Consider the following 6,000-nt stretch of genomic DNA (forward strand, 5'->3'; position numbering starts at 1 on the left):
GTGTTTGAAATAGTTGCTTTGATTTTATTCTGTCTATTTTATGATTGCCTATGTTTTGCAAGCTGCCTTGTGACTACATTTATCCTGAAAGGGAACATAGAAATATTTTAAATTAATAAATAAGCATAAAAACAAAAACTCCATCCAGGTCTGTGGTGCTGCTGTTCCTAGGCCTCCGATCTATGAACCATGCCAGGCTAGGCACATCATGTTAAAAACCTTGGGCCAAGCTTTCTGGCTGTGCCCCTTCCTCCCCATCACCAACAGGAGAGAAATGCAAATGTAAGAGGAGTGTCCTAAAGGTTTAAAAGGAGAGATGTTGTGAGATGACAACTCCCAGCATCTGGAAGGTACCAGGCTGGGGAGGGCTTGAAAATAGTGGGACTTGCATTCATGCAAACATACATTATACTCAGCTGCAAATGTCTCAGATTAATTGCTTTTTATGTAAATGTAAATGTACTGCCTTCAGGTCGATTCTGATTTATGGCGACCCTATGAATAGGGTTTTCATGAGGCTGAGAGGCAGCGACTGGCCCAAGGTCGCCCAGTGCGCTTCATGGCTGTGTGGGGATTTGAACCCGGGTCTCCCGGGTCGTAGTTCAACACCTTAACCATTATGCCACACTGGCTTGAAAATACTGATGGCCCTTACCACCGGGTCCTCCTTTCGCTTCCTTTGTCTTATGTAAAACAGTTATTACTTGGGGAATGATGGATCCCTGTTCTGACTATTACATCCTAGCCCAGATAAATGTGATGAGAGTCTTGAAGGCTGCTTAGTTCATTCTTTACATAGTCACCAACAAGGTGTTCCAGCAAAACGATCACCTCAGTCTGCTCCTATGTCTCATCTTGTTACGTGCATTCGCTCTGCTGGAGGTGTAGGTATAAAGGAACCATCTCCTGTGTATCTCCTTGACAGAAAGGATTGCACATTTGAAAGCAGATGATTTGTGGTATAGACCTGTAGCAATGTTCTGATGCTTTGAAATAAGCTGTCAAACAGCCTTTCCCCAACCTAGTGCCCTCCAGATGTTTTTGACTACAACTCCCATCAACCCTGGCAGCAGAAACATGTGGAGGGCCCCAAGTTGGGGAATGGTGAGTATGCCATGGAACCAAGCCAGGGCATGTGCCAGGGTTTATTCTAAGCTTTTTTTCCTTGCTGCACAAGCACACTGCCTGCCCGAAACCTATTAAGTAGTTAGTCCATAATATACTATGATACTTTTTTGTGTGTGTGGCAGAACTCACCCGTACGAAGCATTTGTACCTCTTTTTCTGCTGCTTATGCCAGCCATTTGTTGCTGGCGCCCAAAGTACTTTTATCAATATACAAGTACAGTACTGGCATCTCATTTACCAAAAAAGCACTGACGAGTTTAAGGTGATGAACATTTCAAAGGAACCAGTATTTATCTTCATTTTCAATTTCTTTTTATCTTTTCTCATTAATTTAAGAAACCACCCAGCTCATTAAATTCCACATGCTCCACTGCACAAAAACTTATTTCACACTGCACAACATTTTTTGCCACTGCACAAAATGTGTCTAGCTGCACACTAGAATAAACCTTGGCATGTGCTGCACCACTGAGTCATGGCCCTCCCCTGGGTGATGATGATGGAGGCTGCATCAAGCAGAGGCTCCCCCTAGGGTGGCATGCAAACATGAAGCTCTGCCATTCTCTCCTCCCTCCTTTCAATCTTTCACAGCATCTCAGTTAGCTAAGTGAGGTGGAGGATGCCTGTCTCAGGACTGCTTGGCACAACAATTCCCCAAACACATGCATCAGCCATTTATGAAAATGAGGCGGGGTGTGGCAGGAGGGGGTAGACAACGGGCACAGTGATCCCATTCCACCTCAGGCCAATCTGCCGTCCTTTCCTGCCTTTTCTTCCTTCAAACCTGGATCTGGCCTGACGCCTTGGCTAGCGGCGCGTTGGGGAGGTGGGAGTGCCCACCGCAGCTGTGCCATCTTGGCTGCCCAAAGTCACTGCAGGAAATGCAGGAGTGACATTTCTGGGTTCTGAAGGCAGTCTCCACCACAAAGGCAGCTTCAGCCGGAGAACTCACTCTCAACCATCCCCAGAGTCTGCGCGAAAAACACGGGCATTACCTGTTAACAATTCTATCTTATGTCCCCAAACCTTCATGGTGGTCGGCTTTCCTAGGAAGGAGGGCAGGGGGGCGCTTGCAAAGCAAGGCAGGGACAAAGGAGGCGAGCGGCGGCGGCGGCGCTCCAGAGGCAGACTCAATGCAGATGGGAAGGCGGGCGAGCAAGCGGGCATCTCTCCAGAAAGGAGAGGGGGGGGTGTTCGTTGAAATAGACGCCAGGCACCTTAACGCCCGTGGGTTGGCCGAGCAACGCGGGGGGGCATCCCTAGGCAGGAGGGGAGACCAAGCTTCCTCCCCCCGCCTCTACACTACCGTTGGCAAGTCGTGTTGCGGGAAGAACATCTCCCCCCCCCAAGACCCACTTCGGTCTCCAAGGCAAGGTGGGGAGCAGCCCCCGGGGGCGGGTCTACTTACAGCCTTGCCAGGCGGGCGGACAGCTCCCTCCCTCGGAGCCGTGCCAGGTGGCGGCGGGCGAACCCGGACAGGGATCGGGGTCTGGGTTTGCAGGGAGGGGGCCCTCCCGGCGGCGCCTCCCCCTCCCACGATCGCGCGGCTCCTCCGAGGTGGGCAGCGGCTGAGCAAAGAACCGAGCGGAGGCGTCGCTCGGGCAAGAGGCCGCCCGGTTTAAATGGGGGGGAGGCGCTGCCGCCGCCGCGTCAGGAGGGGGAGGGGAGCCAGCTAGGGGCGGGCGGAGGATCGGTCTAGCGGGCCCTCCCTCCTTCGCCCCGTCGCAGTTGCCAGGGACGCGGAGAAGCCGAGGGCCGCTTGCGCGCTGGGCGGGCTGCGGCCACGGACCTCGGGCGCCCCTCCTCGCTGGGCGCGGGTCAGGGGACCCTCAAAGCCCGGACGAGCTCGGTTCGCCGCTCCGCCGGAGCAGGGAAGGCAGGGCACGGGACGGCTGCTTCGCAGGAGGAGGCGCCCGGACAAGGAGCCCCGCCCGCCGGGTGGGTTTGCCCAGCCGCTGCGAAAAGCTCTTAGCGGGGAGCTTGCGCGGCGATGACGCGCTCCGGGTTGAAGGGAGCAGCTCCCTCGGAGGAGCTCGTCAGCCTCCCGCTGCCCCCTCTGCCTCCCCGAGAAGGCGCTGCGGATGCGCCCGCAGGGCCCTCGCGCCTCTTCGCGCGCTTGGCCGCTCCGGGCCTGTGCCCCGCCATGGGAGCGGCTGCTCCAGGCCCCGGGAGGCTCTTCCTGCCCTGCTGAGCGCCCCGCTTCGTCTGCCGGCGTGTCGGCTCCTGCGGACAGCACAGCTGAACGGGCCTGGGCGGCCGCGGCGGCGTGTCTGCTGCAGGTCCCCGAACTGCCGGGGCCTGGTGGCGGAGGAGCCGTCTTGCTCGCGCCAGGAGGCTAAGAAGGCCTGGACCCCCCCCCCGCAGGCCCTCCCACCCCCGAGTTGCCGCTTCAGGCCGTGCCACGAACCTAAATCCCCACGGGGCCTCGGTGCTACAGCACCTGCTTTGCCCGCAAAAGAGGCGAGGTTCTATCCCGGCGGACGTCTCCAGCTGGGACGGAGAGAGATGCCGCCTGAAACCCTGCAGAACTGCCAGTCAATAGAGATGCGCCCTTAGTATATGGCAACTTCCTATTCACGTCAGTGCCTTCGCCAAGCTGGTGCCCGCTATGTATTTTGGACTACAACGTCTATTAGCCCCAGCACATAGTTCAAAGCAACTGGAGGGCAGCAGGCTGGTGAAGGTTATGCCAATGTCTTTGGCGCCAGCTTCCTGTGCAACACCTGGTGCCACAATAAGCCAGCTAGTCTCTGAAACGTTAGAGCAAACTGTCTTACCAGTTTTAATAGTGCTTTGGTAACCAAACTGGTAGTCACAAAAATACCCTTTTAAGTTATGAGAAAGTGCTCAAATGGGTTGTGGCATTCAACCCCAGGCATTCCTGGATGAAGCAGATGGGACTTGAAACCATTTTAATCTGGTTTCCATGTCACTTTTTAGGAGTGAAGCACCAGGTCTTCCTGGTGAACGACCTTTGCAAGGAGAGGAACACAGAAAGTGTGACTCTATTGATTCTCCTGGACCTCTCAGTGGCTTTCGATACCATCGACCATGATATCCTAATGCGCTGACTGGCTAGGAGGGAATTGGGGGCATTGTGGTCTGGTGGGTCCATTCTTGACAGGCTGGTTACAGATGGAGATGAAAGGAGACTGGGGCTTCACCCCTTGGTGTTTATGCTTAGGGCTTACACAGAGTGTTTCCTGTGCAAATTATTTGGCATCTATATGAAACCACGAGGGGAAGTTGTCTAGGAATCTGAAGAGAGGTCCTAGTACTGCAGTAAGCTTAGAGCAATTTCTTTTTCATTTTCTTCTCTCTGTTTGTCCACATGGATCATGGTCACACGGACTGAGTAGCAGCACCCAGCAAGTTCATCCAGCTGAAGAATATCAGACTTAAGGTTAGGCCATAATGGAAATGCAGGACCCAGTGCCACCCAGGTAAGATCCACCACTTGGCTAGAAAAGAGAAAAAATCAACTGCCAATGATGGAAGGATTGCCACATGAAGGCCACTGAAATGCTTTTGGATCCAAATTTGAGTTGTCCTGTTAGGCTGCTGTTCCAGAAGGCATAGTCATGACTGTTGGCATTCCTCTTGTGACCACAAGTGGTTAAGGTGCTCTGGATTCTGAGTAATCATGCTCCATCAGTTAGCTTTTGAATAAACTTTGCAGCATTTCAGAAGCTGTCAAAATAAGATGACATTGATAATTATTAGAATTATGTTCTTATTTTTAGCATCCATTTGCCACTTTGGAAGGTCAGATAGGTCCTCAAAGTGGTTTACAGTTAAAACCAATTTTTTGGGGTGTACCAGATTTATCATAATTTTTTAAAAAAACTTTATTATTTTTAAAGCAATACAAACAATATAACATGAGAACAAAATAGAAAGGTACATCTGGAATTAAAGATACAAGATCACCTTCCATATAAATATCAAGTACAATACCAAGACAAAAGGGAGAATATAGATTACAATGCCTATCATTGAAATGCATCCCTCCACATCTGTCCATGCATATATGGTGGAAGTTTCTGTTGCCCAGTTCTGTTTATATACTCAATAAAAGAAAACAAAATAGGAAATTTGTCCATTTCTCTGTATCGTTGTGCTTTTTTAATTTGACTTGTGAACTCTCAGGCAGAGCAGTGTTCCATACACACCTATACCAGATGCGTAAGGAAATACCCACAAGAGTGTGCTGCGTATGTACCATTTTCAAACACCACCACCAAGGAGATCACCAAATCTTTATATAGCAGATCCTGCGTAGGATCCTCGGCAAGGCCAAATTAGGTGCCATTGTCCAAATTTGGTCCATAATAACTACAATTTCTCATAATTACTTTATTTTTTATATTGTATAGGTATTACGTTAAGTATTGATATATATATTTTTTCCATTCTGTGTTGTAAACCACCCTGGTGTCTCTTGACAAAGGGTGGTATATAAGTGGAATAAAATAAAATTAAAATTAAAAAAAATAAAAATTCTGAAAAATAAGTTCTATCATCATCATCAAGACCATCACTCCTATTAATAACTGTTTATTGTAACAGTTTAGGGTGTTTGTGTTGTTTACCAACCAGCTTGATGAAAAGTTCTGAAGAACTTGAAAGATTGTGCAGTATTTTGTGATGATTTGGTTGGCCTAAAAAAGATATTGTGCTAATATAGAACACAGCTACCTTAACTGTTTGTGTGACTTGGAAAATACAAATTTAGCTATTCCAACGGTGGAATTTTAAACATGATTAATAGCATGCCACCTAAAGATGAGGCTTGATTTTATTTTTAAGGGAACATTCCCTCCAAGTGCTAGATAAAGCTACCCAATTTGGCTTCTATTGGCTTACCTAGTT

The 6,000-nt window shown here is 49.7% G+C and overlaps 1 protein-coding gene across 3 annotated transcripts in view; it reads right to left on the bottom strand.

Annotated features, from left to right (window-relative positions):
* Window positions 1–3,050, bottom strand: part of NDRG4 (NDRG family member 4) — a 102,302-nt gene extending 99,252 nt beyond the window's left edge. For 2 of the 3 annotated variants that reach the window (XR_009758797.1, XM_061593649.1), the window contains exon 1: window positions 2,537–3,044. The gene's annotated coding sequence lies outside the window, so the exon portion shown is untranslated. Of the gene's footprint in view, window positions 1–2,536 lie in introns of all 3 variants that reach the window. The other variant, XM_061593647.1, reaches the window with a different exon arrangement.
* Window positions 3,051–6,000: the final 2,950 nt, after the last annotated feature.

This window comes from Rhineura floridana, chromosome 13 (assembly GCF_030035675.1).
Source record: "Rhineura floridana isolate rRhiFlo1 chromosome 13, rRhiFlo1.hap2, whole genome shotgun sequence".
NCBI lineage: Eukaryota > Metazoa > Chordata > Lepidosauria > Squamata > Rhineuridae > Rhineura > Rhineura floridana.